This window comes from Engystomops pustulosus, chromosome 2, assembly GCF_040894005.1.
Source record: "Engystomops pustulosus chromosome 2, aEngPut4.maternal, whole genome shotgun sequence".
Lineage (NCBI taxonomy): Eukaryota > Metazoa > Chordata > Amphibia > Anura > Leptodactylidae > Engystomops > Engystomops pustulosus.
Genome location: NC_092412.1, coordinates 7,565,762 through 7,582,331, shown reverse-complemented (window position 1 = coordinate 7,582,331; position 16,570 = coordinate 7,565,762). Strand labels below are relative to the sequence as shown.

General features: G+C 48.5%; 1 protein-coding gene and 1 long non-coding RNA gene across 2 annotated transcripts in view; both read right to left on the bottom strand.

The window, feature by feature from the left end:
* Positions 1 to 16,570, bottom strand: part of LOC140119822 (uncharacterized) — a 661,039-nt gene that overhangs the window by 59,404 nt on the left and 585,065 nt on the right. The window lies entirely within an intron of this gene.
* Positions 6,577 to 15,330, bottom strand: LOC140119984 (uncharacterized). The gene is made up of 3 exons (XR_011853431.1): positions 15,259 to 15,330; positions 6,868 to 7,252; positions 6,577 to 6,783 (listed from the first exon to the last, which is right to left on the bottom strand). It is a non-coding gene; the product is annotated as an uncharacterized lncRNA (long non-coding RNA).

Genomic DNA, 16,570 nt, shown 5'->3' with positions numbered 1-16,570 from the left:
TACTACTAAAATACCCCTAGCGGCCTCCCTTTACTACTAAAATATCCCTAGCGGCCTCCCTTTACTACTAAATTATCCCTAGCGGCCTCCCTTTACTACTAAAATACCCCTAGCGCCCTCCCTTTACTACTAAAATATCCCTAGCGGCCTCCCTTTACTACTAAAATACCCCTAGCGGCCTCCCTTTACTACTAAAATACCCCTAGCGGCCTCCCTTTACTACTAAATTACCCCTAGCGGCCTCCCTTTACTACTAAATTACCCCTAGCGCCCTCCCTTTACTACTAAAATACCCCTAGCGGCCTCCCTTTACTACTAAAATACCCCTAGCGGCCTCCCTTTACTACTAAATTACCCCTAGCGACCTCCCTTTACTACTAAATTACCCCTAGCGCCCTCCCTTTACTACTAAAATACCCCTAGTGCCCTCCCTTTACTTCTAAATTACCCCTAGCGGCCTCCCTTTACTACTAAAATACCCCTAGCGGCCTCCCTTTACTACTAAAATATCCCTAGCGGCCTCCCTTTACTACTAAAATATCCCTAGCGGCCTCCCTTTACTACTAAAATATCCCTAGCGGCCTCCCTTTACTACTAAAATATCCCTAGCGGCCTCCCTTTACTACTAAATACTAAAATACCCCTAGCGGCCTCCCTTTACTACTAAAATATCCCTAGCGGCCTCCCTTTACTACTAAAATACCCCTAGCGGCCTCCCTTTACTACTAAAATATCCCTAGCGGCCTCCCTTTACTACTAAAATACCCCTAGCGCCCTCCCTTTAAATATAATATAATAATAAACTTACATACTCACCCAGTGATGTCTTCTTCCCTGTAGCTGTACTGCAGGCGGCTCGGCTCCTCCAGGTTGCAATGCGCGCCTCCGGTCACGTGACTGACGTGACCTGACGTCAGGTCGCCTCAGTCACGTGACGAGCAGCGCGCATTGCAGCCTGGAGGAGCTGCAGAAGGTGGGCGGACCAACGCGGCGCCGGACAGGTAAGCAGGGGGCAGAAACACAGGGACGGGGGCGGGACATTAACACAGGGGCAGCACATTACACAGGGACATTAACACAGGGGGAACACATTGCACAGGGACAGAAACACAAGGACGGGGGCGGCGGGACATTAACATAGGGGTAGCACATTACACTGGGGCAGCACATTACACAGGGAGGGGGGGGACAGCGGGCGCTGGGCGGCCGCGTGTCAACAAAAATGACTAGGCGTGTCATAGGTTCGCCATCACTGGCCTAAGTAAAGGTACTTGAGCAAGCATTGAGCCAAGGTCTTGATCCAGTTTGCTCACCACCACAGGAAACAGACAATCCAGTTGATTGCACAAGTGATTATCTGCTGAAACAGTCACCTGCAGCGCTCCCTATTCTCAGTACTGTTTAAACTGACAATGCTGAAACCTACAAGTCAGCTCTACCTGAGGTTCCAATGCCGTCCATAGGACCTGCACAAATGAATAATCTTCACCTTGATGTACCTTCTCATGGACAGTTATCTCAGCAAGATGGCTATCAGTTACTTTCTGGCCTACAGCATAAGCAGCGGTCATCAGAACTTCCAGAGGCTAAACCACAGCTCAACCCTTCAGCGACCTCATTCTACCCAGGAACATCTCACCCTTTCACGCCAAGCAACCCATACGCCCAAGGGGAACCACAAGTTGAAACGGCAACAAGCAGTGAGAAAGCAGATATGTCTGAGTTTGCTAGGTATATGGTCAGCAGGGAACTGATCAACACCAGTCTCTAAAAATGTGACGACCGTGCAGAAAGCTACAGAGCCTGGAAAGCAACCTTCAAAGCTGCCATCGCCAACCTCTACCTAACCGCAGAGTAGGAGCTTGACCTCCTTATCAAGTGGTTGGCACCAGGCTCTACAAATCGCATCAGGAGCCTCAGGACTGTCTGTGAATGTGGGACAAGCAGGTCTTGCCGCTGCCTGGCAGAGACTTGAGCGCACCTTTGGCAGTGCTAGAGGGATAGAGAAATCCCTATTCAAGAGATTGCAGAACGTTCCAAAAATTAATCTCAAGGAGGTCAACAAGCTTCAAGTGATCTGCTTATGGAACTGGAACTTGCCAAAAGAGACCCTCGTCTATCTGGATTGTGTTATCTGGATACTGCCCATAGGGTGAACCCAATTGTCACAAAACTGCCATACAGTTTGCAAGAGAAATGGGCAACATCAGTCTCAAGATACAATAGGGCACACAATGTCACCTTTTCCCCATTTGTTCATTTTTGCAGGTTTATCGATGAACAGGCCCAGATGAGAAACAACCCCAGTCTTGACTTTCTGAAGCTCCACACCACAACTGTATCAGGAGACAAGTCCTTCAATTGTGACTGTCCCATTCATAAAAAAACACATTCGCTAAACAAATGCAGAGGATTTAGGTCCAAACCCATACAGAAATGCAAGAAAATCCTCACTGAGCTAGGGGTATGTTTCAGATTGGAGCATATGGCAAGGGACTGTAAATCTGCTATTGAGTGTGAGGAGTATCACAGCGACAGACATGCCACAGCTATGCACCTAACCCCACTCACCAGAGATTCACCAGCTGCAGTTACCAGTATTCCTGCTCCATGGCTGGGGAGACCCAGAAACCTGCTAACTCTACCACACATGTTTCGTGCTCATGCTTGGAGGTATGTGGATAGAGCCAAAGAGACAAATGTTGTGCCAGAATATGTTTAATCAAGGTTTACCCAGAGGGACAACCAGAAAGGGCTATAAAAATGTATGCGATCATTGATGACCAAAGCAACCGGTCACTAGCCGGACCTAAGTTCTTTGAAGCCTTTGGGATCAAGGGACCTGCAACACCTTATACTTTAAATACCTGTTCAGGTAGCATAGAGACTTGTGGAAGAAGAGCACAAGGATTCATCGCTACTGCTATCAATGGGGACACGGAGATACCTCTACCTACATTGATTGAATGTGACCAAATACCCGATCACAGGGATGAAATTCCCACCCCAGAAGCTGCATTTCACCAACCACACCTAAGGCACCTGGTCAGTGTTATCCCACCTTTAGATAATGGATGCCGAGATTCTACTTCTGCTTGGCAGGGACAATCTAAGGGTACACAAGGTGTGTCAATAGTGTAATGGTCCTGACTATGCCCCGTATGCCCAGAGACTGGACTTGGGATGGGAAGTCATAGGAAATGTATGCTTGGATCAACCAGGAGTTGACTCTTTTAAAGAGGACCTATTGGAGTATACCATCCGCGGAAACCTAATCTAATTAGGGTTGTGTTTAACTCAAGCTCCAAACATCATGGTGTATCTCTTAATGATGTCCTACTCAGAGTCTTGATGAGGTTCAGGAAAGAGCCTGTTGCCATCACCGCTGATATAGAACAGATGTTTCACTGTTTCCTAGTCAGAGAGGACCACAGGAATTTCCTGAGGTTTCTGTGGTACAAGCACAATGACCCCAGCATGGAGATGGTGGAGTATCGCATGGGGGTACATGTATTTGGGAACAGCCCTTCACCTGCTGTAGCAACCTATGGCCTTCGCAGAACTGCGAGAGAAGGGGAGTCTGAGTATGGAACAGATGCCAGAGACTTTGTTATAAGGGACTTCTATGTAGATGATGCACTCAGATCATAAACCTGGGACTGGACAGTCCACCCATGCAAAGAAGTTTAGGCCTGAGGTGGGATCTGTCAACTGACTCCTTCGGCCTTCAAGTAAGTTGTGCATTTACAAAACATATTATCCTGTCAGTGGTAAACAGCCTGTACGATCCGGAGAAGGGTTGCACCTGGACTTTTAATCCTCCACATAGTTCCCACACGGGAGACGCCTGGGAAAGGATCATTGGGATCTCACATAGTATCTTAAATTCTATGCTAATGGATGTGAATTCTTCAAGACTCACACAATAGACTCTGGTTACTCTTCTTGATGAAGTTTCCGCCATCATCAATTCAAGTCCTCTTGTGCCAGTATCAATGGATCCTGAAACACCAGTCATACTGACCCCAACTACTCACCCAGAAGACCGGGCATCCACTATTGCCGAGCAGAGAGTATACACATGCAAACATCTACCAAAAGCAGTGGAAACGTGTACAATACTTAGCAGATTACTTCTGGAACAGATGGCGAAAGGAAGAAGAAAATGGCAACACCATAAACCAAATCTCAAGGAAGGAGACCTTGTGTTGACGAAGGAACAACAAACAGAAAGGATTGACTATGGGACTAGTCACAAAAGTTCTTCCCAGCAAAGATGGAAAGATTCGGAAGGTGGAGTTGAAGATCTCCAGGAAGGGCGGGTCTAAAACATTTCCAAGACCAATCAATGAGCTCATTCTGATACTACCCATGGAGGATGTTCCTGCAGGATGAACAGGACTGAACTTTATTCCATGGATCTTGTTCCTGAGTTTAGAACCAGGACTATCTTAGTGTTTTATATTGTATTTATTGTATCTTATAGACATTAGTTCATAGTGAAATCTCCAAAGGGAATTTCAGACGGGAGTGCGCTGTTCCCCTTAGTTATGTTGTTATGCATCTGTTCATATTGCTGCATTGTGTTCTGCCTCCATTATTCTTATACAGGCGTCCCCTACTTACACTCGACTTACATACGACCCCTAGTTACAAATGGACCTCTGGATATTGGTAATTTATTGTGCTTTAGTCCTAGGCTACAGGACATTTACCATCACCCAGGGATCCCTACACATACATCGGGTGTGCCCCAGGGAGAACTGTCACACATCAGCAGCATCTCCCTTTCTTGTAAACCCACCTGTCAGATACCTACCCGACATGGACGAGGCCTGTTCCTCCAGTACCAGGGACCGTGACCCAGACAAAACGCTAGGCCACGCTCAGCCAGCCACTCAGGTACCACAGGGAATCCCATAGTGCCAAGACTTTACCACTAATCTCCAGGAAGATGGACTCTTCATGCAGGATATAAGAGCTTCAAATAAGCAATAAAACTGCTCTAAGGCTCCGTCTCCTCCTTTTTGGCCCAGTAACCGGCCGCACCGCCTGGAGAAGATGCAACACGACTTTTCTATCTGTGTTTGTGAGTATAATAAATACTTGTAATTTACACTCTTCGCCTTTATGATTTGTGCTATGGATCATTTTCCTCATGTATAGTCCACAAAAGAGAATAACGGGGAGCGGTCACCCTAAAAATACGCAGTAGGAGCTGCTTACTAAAGTCTGTGCTGCCTCAGATGTAGCCGTGTTACACTGCCAGCTTTATCACAACCCTCCGACAGACACTGCAGCGCCATAGCCTCAGAACGCCGCACCCAGCCCACAACGGTCTGGCGTATTCATGAGGTAGCGGTCCGAGGAGGCGGTGACTTACACATAAAGCCCAGCAGGCACCACCGGCCTATGGCATGGGAGGGGCGGTCCAGGGAAGAAGCACCGCTCAGTCCGGAGTTCCGGAGGGTTACGATAAAGGTAGCAGTTTGAGGCCCAATGCACAGCTCTGTATAAAAACGGCCATATATACGGGCGCTATAAAAGTATAGAGCATACCCTATGTTCCACCGTATTTCCGTTCCGTACGGCCCATAGAAGTTAATAGGAATGTAAAAAACACTGATACATCTGAGGTAGAGCTAGTAACCAGCTCCCAGTGCGTTTTTTCCTCTTTAAGGCCTCATGCACACAACCGTATGGTCTTTTCGGGACGTATTGCAGCCGTATAGCAACATATTGAACTGTATCCTTAAATACGGTGGGCAAGTGATGGGTGACTGACTATTGGCTGGATGACAGAGCGCTCCTCACTGGTTCTGGATACTACTGGTTCTGGATATACGGCAGTATACGGTGCACAGCCACTTACAGCGAGTACATAGCCCATATTTTATATGTTCCCATTGACTTCTATGGGCCGTACGGAGCGGAAATATGGAGGAAAATTGCACATGCTCCATATTTTTATACGTCTCACTCGCAGTGGACAATATGGTCATGTACTCCTCTTTCAAGGAGGTGTATATGGTTACTGGGCCAGTGGAAAAAGGAGGAGATGACCAGGCATCTGCAGAGTAACCATGAGCTGAGGCCGGTCCTCACATGGTTCACAGGGTGGGTTGCTGGACCAGTGGTCAGGTACTGGGGACACTTTTGGAAAATCATTTGAATCTTCAGGACTGGGACATCTCTCTGGGAAATTTCTCTGTCTGTATCCGTCTATAGGAAATATACACAGTGGGGATTATTTATCAGACTCTCGCACTCCTGCTCTGGAGGATTAGGCCACTTGATGTATCCGGCAGGTGGCTGCGCTGTGTTCTATTTCGACACCAAATCCTACCTGATGTAGAAATAGGCGCCGCCAGCACGTTGGCGCTGAGACAGTGTTAGGGATTTGCCCCAACAGACAGGAATACCCCATACTGGTCCACTCCACCGCCACCCGCGCCCCCTCTATAGCCCCGCTATGCCTGCTGGTGTGAAGGGGAAATTAATTGTAAATGCTAGTGATACGCCACCATTTGTGATTATTTCAGGGATTCTACGCCAGCGTTTTGATCATAAGCCCCATTGTCTATATGTGATGATGAGATGATGGAGGAGGTGACCTCACACCTGCTCTGTCCTCTATAATCAGGAAGGTCTCCTCTTACCTGGTGATGTGAGGGGCTGGTGGTCCTCCATCATGATGTCCTTGTACTGGTCCTTGTGTCCTTCTATATACTCCCACTCCTCCATGGAGAAATAGACAGTGACGTCCTGACACCTTATAGGAACCTGACACCCACAATGACACAGTCATCACCCAGACCCCTCCCTTGTGTTATTGTACAATGTCCCAGCATTCCCGGCAGCGCTCACCTCTCCGCTCAGCAGCTCAGTGATCCTGGAGGTAAGTTCTAGGATCTTCTGCTCATGTATCAGTGAATGAGGTGGAGGTTCGGTGATGGGGCTCTGGGTCCATCCTCCTGACACACGGGGGGTCACACACTCACCAGACGACTTCTTCACTACTGTGTAATCCTGTGTATGGGGAGACACTGATCACTACATAGATCCTAAGAATCCTTCACCTCTCCAGTCATTTCCCGCTGTTATTCCTAGAGATAAGAGCCGTGTCCTGGGAGACTCTCACCTCTCCGGTTATCAAGGAGATCATCTCCAGGGTGAGCTCCAGGATCCTTCTATCCTTCTGGCTTCTTTCTTTCTCCATCCTTGGACGGGAAACGGTGGAACAAATCATCATCTTGTAAGAAAATTGCAGCCATGATTATGTTATAATGTGAGGGAAAGGATAAGGACTAAGCAAATAAAGCTCAGGGGCTCCAGACTCCATTAACACCTTTGTAGCCCGGAGCCCCATCAGGCTCATTTGCATAATTTGAAAAGCCGTTTTTTGTAAAAGCAAGGAAATAAGAAGCAAAAAGAAGAACAGATCCTGCCAGAGGGGGTGACATCATTATGTCAGTACTTGGTTTCCGATCTTTTATCCTGGTGGTGTCCATTATTAATTTTACAAATAAGCTTTTAATAATTTTGCCTTTTTTGCTGAATATATTATTCTCCATATGAAATAATGAGGGGTGTGAGTGGGAGGAGCCTGGTAAAGATATGAATATTTAGAATACTTTGTGTCTTTCTCTGTATATTTGAATAGTGAATAGCGCTGTATTATGTATATTTATTGGGGGTCTATTGCAAAAAATTATTTGAGGACACGACATATATGTCCACTTATACCGGGTACTTTACCTACACATGTACAGAGCCACTTCTAGTGTGTATTTGTGGATGGAGCCTGGTTTTATCATTGATTGTATGGACAGAGCTTGGTTCTGGTGTTGTATTTGTTGATGGAACCAGATTCTGGTGCTGCTGTTATGTACAGATCTGGCTTTGGTGTTGTAATTGAGCACGGAGCCCTATTCTGTTGTTGTTTATATAATAAGAGGTTGATTCTACTGCTGTATTTATGTAGTGAGGTCGGTTCTGGTGCTGCATTTATGTATAGACCCGGTCTGGTGTCATATTTATGGCCAAAGGCCGGTTATCTTGTTGTATATATACGGTGGGAAACAATGAAAGGAGATCTCCACTGTAGCTCCTCCTACTCTGCACTCATTACCTGTAGCTCCTTCAACGTTACACTCATTACCTGTCGCTCCTCCTACTCTGCCCTCATTACCTGTAGCTCCTCCTACTCTGCACTCATTACCTATAGCTCCTCCTACTCTGCACTTATTACCTGTAGCTCCTCCTACTCTGCACTCATTACTTGTTGTTTCTGTTGGAACGGCTTCCTGTATAAATGACGTAGCTACAAGCAAAATCAATGACACTCCAACATCTCCACCATGGCCAAGCCCAAAGACTCTATAGATAAAGCGGATGGGCTCCAGGACTTTAGACAGCAGCTTTGCGAGGAAGCAGACATTTTTGCTAATTTATTAGAGAATAAAGTAGATTGTTGATCTACCTCATTCTCACTTCATGGGGTAAGGATGAGTCTAAGAAAGGTCAAGAATCAGTCCAGAACTACACAGGAGGACCTGCTTACTGACCTGAAGCCCACAACTACACAGGAGGACCTGGTCACTGACCAGAAGCCCAGAACTACACAAGAAGACCTGCTCACTGACCTGAAGCCCATAACTTCTCAGGAGAACCTGGTCGCTGACCTGAAACACAGAACTACACAGGAGGACCTGGTCACCGACCTGAAGCCAAGAACTACACAGGAGGACCTGCTCACTGACCTGAAGCCCAGAACTGCACAGGAGGACCTGCTCACTGACCCGAAGCCCAGATCTACACAGGAGGACCTGCTCACTGACCTGAAGCCCAGAACTGCACAGGAGGACCTGCTCACTGACCCGAAGCCCAGATCTACACAGGAAGACCTGGTCACTGACCTAAAGCCCACAACTACATAGGAGGAGCTGGTCACTGACCCGAAGCCCAGAACTACACAGGAGAACCAGGTCACTGACCTGAAGCCCAGATTTACACAGGAGGACCTGGTCACTGACCTAAAGCCCACAACTACACAGGAGGACCTGGTCACTGATGTGAAGTCCACAACTACAAAGGAGGACCTGGTCACTGACCTAGAGCTAAGAATTACACAGGAGGACCTGGTCATTGACCTAAAGCCCACAACTACACAGGAGGAACTGCTCATGGACCAGAAGCCCACAACTACACAGGAGGACCTAGTCACTGACCTAAAACCCAGCACTATACAGCAGGACCTGGTCACTAACCTGAAACCCACAACTACACAGGAGGACCTGGTCAATGACCTCAAGCCCATAACTACACAGGAGGACCTGGTCATTGACATAAGGGTACATTCACATGCGTCACTGACCTAAAGCACAGTACTACACAGGTGGACTGAACTAAAGCCCTCAACTACACAGGAGGATATGGTCACTGACCTGAAGCCCACAACTGCACAGGAGGAAATGGTCATTGATGAGAAGCCCAGAACTACATAGTAAGACCTGGTCAGTGACCTAAAGAGCAGTGCTACACTGGAAGATATGGTCACTGACCTGAAGCCTACAACTACACTGGAGGACAAGGTCACTGTCTAGAGGCCGAGAACTACACAGGAGGACTCTGTCACTCACCAGAGACGCACAACTACACAGTAGGACCTCATCACTGACCTGAAGCCCAGAACTACGCAGGAGGACCTGGTCACTGACCTGAAGCCCACAACTACACAGGAGGACCTGGTCACTGACCTGAAGCCCACAATTACACAGGAGGACATGGTCACTGACCTGAAGCCCACAACTACACAGGAGGACATGGTCACTGACGTGAAGCCCACAACTGCATAAGAGGACTCGGTCACAGACCAATAGCCCACAACTACTCAGCAGCAACTGGTCGCTGACCTGAAGCCCAGAACTACACGGGAGGACCTGGCCACTGACCTGAAGCCCATAAATACACAGGAGGACCTGGTCACTGACCTGAAGCCCAGAACTACACAGGAGGACCTGGTTACTGACCTGAAATCCACAACTACACAGGAGGAACTGGTCGCTTACTGGAAGCCCACAACAAAATAGGAAGACCTAGTCACTGGCATGAAGCCCACAAATACACAGGAGCACCTGGTCACTGACCAGAAGCCTAAAACTACACAGGAGGTCCTGGTCGCTGACCAGAAGCCCACAACTACACAGAAGGACCTGGTCACTGACCTGAAGCCCACAACTACACAGAAGGACCTGGTCACTGACCTGAAGCATGGAACTACAAAGGAAGAAATGGTCACTGACCTGAACCTCAAAATTAGACAGGAGGACCTGGTCACTGACCTAAAGCCCACAACTACACCGGTGGAACTAGTCACTGACATTAAGCCCACAGCTACACAGGAGAAACAGGTAACTGACCTACAGGAGGACCTGGTCGCTGAGCTCAAGGCTAGAATTACACAGCACGACCTGGTTTCTATCTTGAAGCCCAGAACTACACAGTAGAACCAGGTCACTGAACTGAAGCCCACAACTACAAAGGAGGACCTGGTTGCTGACCTCAAGCCCAGAATTATACAGGAGGACCTAATCTCTATCTTGAAGCCCACAACTACACAGGAGAACCAGGTCACTGACCTGAAGCTCACAACTACTCAGGAGAACCTGGTCGCTAACCTGAAACACAAAACTACACAGGAGGACCTGGTCACTGACCTGAAGCCCACAACTACACAGGCGGGCCTGGTCACTGACCTGAAGCCTCAAACTACACAGGAGGACCTGGTCACTGACCTGAAGCCCACAACTACACAGGAGGACCTGGTCGCTGACCTGAAGCCCAAATTTTACAGAACAGGACCAGGTCTCTATCTTGAAGCCCACAACTACACAGGAGAAACAGGTCACTGACCTGAAGCCCACAACTACACAGGAGGACCTGGTCGCTGACCTCAAGCCCAGAACTACACAGCAGGTCCTGGTCACTGACCTGAAGCCCACAACTACACAGGAGAACCAGGTCAATGACCTGAAACACAGAACTACACAGGAGCACCTGGTCACACACCTGAAGCCCACAACTACACAGGAGGACCTGGTCACTGACCTAAAGCCCACAACTACACAGGAGGACCTGGTCACTGACCTGAAGCCAAAAACTACACCAGATTACCTGATTACTGACCTAAAGCGCATAACTACACAGGAGAAACTGGTCGTTTACCTGAAGCCCAGAACTACACAGGAGGACCTGGTTACTAACCTGAAGCCCAAAACTACACAGGAGGACCTGGTCACTAACCTGACGCCTAGAACTAAAAGGAGGACCTCGTCACTGACCTGAAGCCCACAACTACACGGGAGGACCTGGTCACTGACCTGAAGCCCAGAACTACACAGGAGGACCTGGTCGTTTACCTGAAGCCCACAACTACACGGGAGGACCTGGTCAATGACTTGAAGCCCACAACTACACAGGAGGACCTGGTCCCTGACCCGAAGCCCACAACTACACAGGAGGACCTTTTTACTGAATTGAAGACCCCAACTACACAGGAGGAGCTGGTCCCTCACCCGAAGCCCACAACTACACAGGAGGACCTTTTTACTGAATTGAAGACCCCAACTACACGGGAGGACCTGGTCACTGACCTAAAACCCACAACTACACAGGAGGACCTGGTCACTGGCCTGAAGCTCAGAATTAGACAGGAGGACCTGGTAACTGACCTAAAGCCCACAACTACAGAAGAGGACCTGGTCGCTGACCTCAAGGTCAGAATTACACAGCAGCACCTGGTTTCTATCTTGAAGCCCAGAACTACACAGGAGAATCTGGTCACTGACCTCAAGCCCACAACTACACAGGAGAACCTGGTCACTGATCTAAAGCGCACAACTACACAGGAGGACATGGTCACTGACCTGAAGCCCACAACTACACATGAGGACCTGGTCACTGAACTGAAACACAGAACTACACAGGAGGACCCTGTCACTAACCTGAAGCCCACAACTACACAGGAGGACCCTGTCACTAACCTGAAGCCCACAACTACACAGGAGGACCTGGTCTCTGGCGTGAAGCCTGCAACTACATAAGAGGACTCGGTCACAGACCAATAGCCCACAACTACTCAGCAGCAACTGGTCGCTGACCTGAAGCCCAGAACTACACGGGAGGACCTGGCCACTGACCGGAAGCCAATAACTACACAGAAGAACCAGGTCACTGACCTGAAGCCCAGAATTACACAGGAGGACCTGGTCACTGACCAGAAGCCCACAACTACCCAGGAGCACCTGGTCACTGACCAGAAGCCTAAAACTACACAGGAGGAACTAGTCACTGACCTGAAGCCCAGAATTAGACAGGAGGACCTGGTCGCTGACCTGAAGCCCACAACTACACAGGAGCACCTGGTCACTGAACTGAAGCCTAAAACTACACAGGTAGATCTGGTCACTGACCTGAAGCCCACAACTACACAGGATGACATGGTCACTGACCTGAAGCCCACAACTACACAGGAGAACCAGGTCACTGACCTGAAGCCCAGAACTACTCAGGAGAACCTGGTCGCTAACCTGAAACACAAAACTACACAGGAGCACCTGGTCACAGACCTGAAGCCCAGAACTATACAGGAGGACCTGGTTACTGACCTGAAGCCCACAACTACACAGGAGGAACTGGTCGCTGACCTGAAGCCCAAATTTTACAGAACAGGACCTGGTCTCTATCTTGAAGCCCACAACTACACAGGAGAACCAGGTCACTGACCTGAAGCCCAGAACTACACAGGAGGACCTGGTCGCTGACCTCAAGCCCAGAACTACACAGCAGGACCTGGTCACTGACCTGAAGCCCACAACTATACAGGAGAACCAGGTCAATGACCTGAAACACAGAACTACACAGGAGCACCTGGTCACACACCTGAAGCCCAGAACTACACAGGAGGACCTGGTCACTGACCTAAAGCCCACAACTACACAGGAGGACCCTGTCACCGACCTGAAGCCAAAAACTACACCAGATTACCTGATTACTGACCTAAAGCGCATAACTACACTGGTCGTTTACCTGAAGCCCAGAACTACACAGGAGGACCTGGTTACTAACCTGACGCCTAGAACTACAAAGAAGGACCTGGTCACTGACCTGAAGCCCACAACTACACGGGAGGACCTGGTCACTGACCTGAAGCCCGCAACTACACAGGAGGACCTGGTCGTTTACCTGAAGCCCACAACTACACGGGAGGACCTGGTCAATGACCTGAAGCCCACAACTACACAGGAGGACCTGGTCCCTGACCCGAAGCCCACAACTACACAGGAGGACCTTTTTACTGAATTGAAGACCCCAACTACACATGAGCACCTGGTCACTGACCTAAAGCCCACAACTACACAGGAGGACCTGGTCACTGACCTGAAGCCCACAACTACACAGGAGGACCTGGTCACTGACCTGAAGCCAAAAACTACACAGGAGGAACTGGTCACTGACCTGAAGCTCAGAACTAGACAGGAGGACCTGGTTGCTGACCTCAAGCCCACAACTACATAGGAGAACCAGGTCAATGACCTGAAGCCCACAAATACACAGGGGGACCTGGTCACTGATCTAAAGCCCACAACTACACAGGAGAACCTGGTTACTGATCTGAAGCCTACAACTACACAGGAGGACCTGGTCACTGATCTAAAGCCCACAACTACACAGGAGAACCTGGTCGCTGACCTGAAACACAGAAGTACACAGGAGGACCTGGTCACAGACCTGAAGCCCACAACTACACTGGAGGACCTGGTCACTGACCTCAAGCCCAGAACTACACAGGAGGACCTGGTCTCTATCTTGAAGCCCACAACTACACAGGAGGACCTGGTCATTGATCTAAGGGTACATTCACACGCGGTATGCCCGCCGTGCTAGCATACTGCCGTGTGCTGGAGGTGAGGAGGAGTTGACCCCTTCTCCCTCCATAGAGAATAGCGGCGCACGGCCGCACGCACGCTGAAAGATAGAGCATGTGTGGCACCGTATCTGCGCCATGCCGCTATTGCCGTCTATAGGGACGTACATGCGGTTGCAAATTTGCGGCCGCATGTACGTCCCCGCAGACGGCCATGTGAATGAACCCTAAAGCCCACAACTACACAGGAGGACCTGTTTGCTGACCTGAAACCCACAACTACACGGGTGGACCTGGTCACTAACCTAAAGCCTACAACTAAGCAGGAGGACCAGGTAGCTGACCTGAAGCCTAGAACTTCACAGGAGGACCTGGTCACTGACCTGAAGAGAGAAGGGACCACAGTCTGGAAGGTTATCGCTCATAACATACTAATGATATGAACGAAAATCCTGTAGGGCACACCAGGTCTTGCTCACCTAAACACATGTCCAGAACTGTATGAAGTTCAACATTGGACACCTGGATAATCCAGAGGAGACACGGGAGAGGAACATATGGTCAGTTAGACTAATGAAGTACTTTTTATCATCCCAAAACCGCAAAATCACTGCCCCAACTGTGAAAGATGGGGTAATAAAGGAGATGTTATTTTTAATAGCCAATCATAAGCCATTGTTCGAATGTATGCAAACCAATCAAATGGGAATGTTGCTGTGCTCCACATCTAATGACCGTCACTCTTCTGCCGCAGCGTCATTCACCTACAACACATGACCAAATCCGCTGTGTGACGGATGTTATCTGCTGCCATAACAGGTGGAAACATCATATCGGGGGGGGATTGGAGGACTGGGGCTGAGCATTGAGAGATTATGGCCACCAAACTTCTTCCCGAATTAAGAGCATTGAAGATGCGTCATGTCTGGGTCTTCCAGCAGGACAATGGCATGAAACACAAAGCAACCAGCACACAGACACTTATACACAGTAATACATCACACATACACTTATACACAGTAATACATTACACATACACTTATACAGTCATACACTACACATACACTTATACACAGTAATACACTACACATACACTTATACACAGTAATACATCACACATACACTTATACACAGTCATACACTACACATGCACTTATACACAGTCATACACTACACCTACACTTATACACAGTAATACATCACACATACACTTATACACAGTAATACACTACACATACACTTATACACAGTAATACACTACACATACACTTATACACAGTCATACACTACACATACACTTATACACAGTCATACACTATACACAGCCTTACCTCGTGTTGCTGGAGACTGTAGAGGAGCCGGGGCGGAGGGGCTTGTACAGGAAATGACACAGAGACCCTCAGCCCAGCAGTGAAGTGCAGACCCCCTCCCCCTCCTCTATATAGAGGTGACAGGACAGTGATGAGATGGACAGGTGGGAGGGGGGAGGCAGCACAGAGGGGGTCTGTGTATAACTGCAGTCTACAAAGTCATCCAGCATATTTACTACCTATTGTATATCTCAAATTGAGAGGAAAAAAGTGAGGCAAAACTATGTTTTTGATAGTGGGGTAATTAGTGCAGACATATACCCAAAAAAACACAATTAAAAAATTGCTAGATTATACATGACAGGGTTATCAGGTGGTGTACAGCAGAGAAAGGCAGTTATGCCCGGACATAGGGACAGTGTAATGAAACCATTGAATAGAAAGGAAGGACTGGTATCAATCAGCACAGGGCAAACAGCAGCATTGATCAATCCATATACACATCGGTAACTGCTAGTGTACATCGAAAAGCATTGAGGGGTATTAGAACCAGTCCTTACCGCGTGCAGGTGCTAGTGGTCACAATGTCCGGGGATGACTGCCGCCCCAACGCGCGTTTCGGTTCGAAAAGAGCCTTCGTCTGGGGGTGCAGTATACAGCAAGAGGACCCCCAATGTACAGATCCAAAGGCTCCCCCTATGTAATCCCATCTATAACATATCATATACTGTATATATGGGTGAGCTTAGCTCCTGCTCTTTTCTGTGGTTTTAGACTTGCAGCCCTGTTATTTACCATCCCAGACACCTTTATAGACTGTAAGCTCTTGTGTCCCCCCTCATCCTCATAGACTGTAAACTCTTGTGTCCCCCCTCATCCTCATAGACTGTAAGCACTTGTGTCACCTCATCCTCATAGACTGTAAGCTCTTGTGTCACCCCCTCATCCTCATAGACTGTAAGCTCTTGTGTCACCCCCTCATCCTCATAGACTGTAAGCTCTTGTGTCCCTCCTCATCCTCATAGACTGTAAGCTCTTGTGTCACCCCCTCATCCTCATAGACTGTAAGCTCTTGTGTGACCTCCTCATCCTCATAGACTGTAAGCTCTTGTGTCACCCCCTCATCCTCATAGACTGTAAGCTCTTGTGTCACCCCCTTATCCTCATAGACTGTAAGCTCTTGTGTCACCCCCTCATCCTCATAGACTGTAAGCTCTTGTGTCCCCCCTCATCCTCATAGACTGTAAGCTCCTGTGTCCCTCCCCTCATCCTCATAGACTGTAAGCTCCTGTGTCCCCCCCTCATCTTCATAGACTGTAAGCTCTTGTGTCAT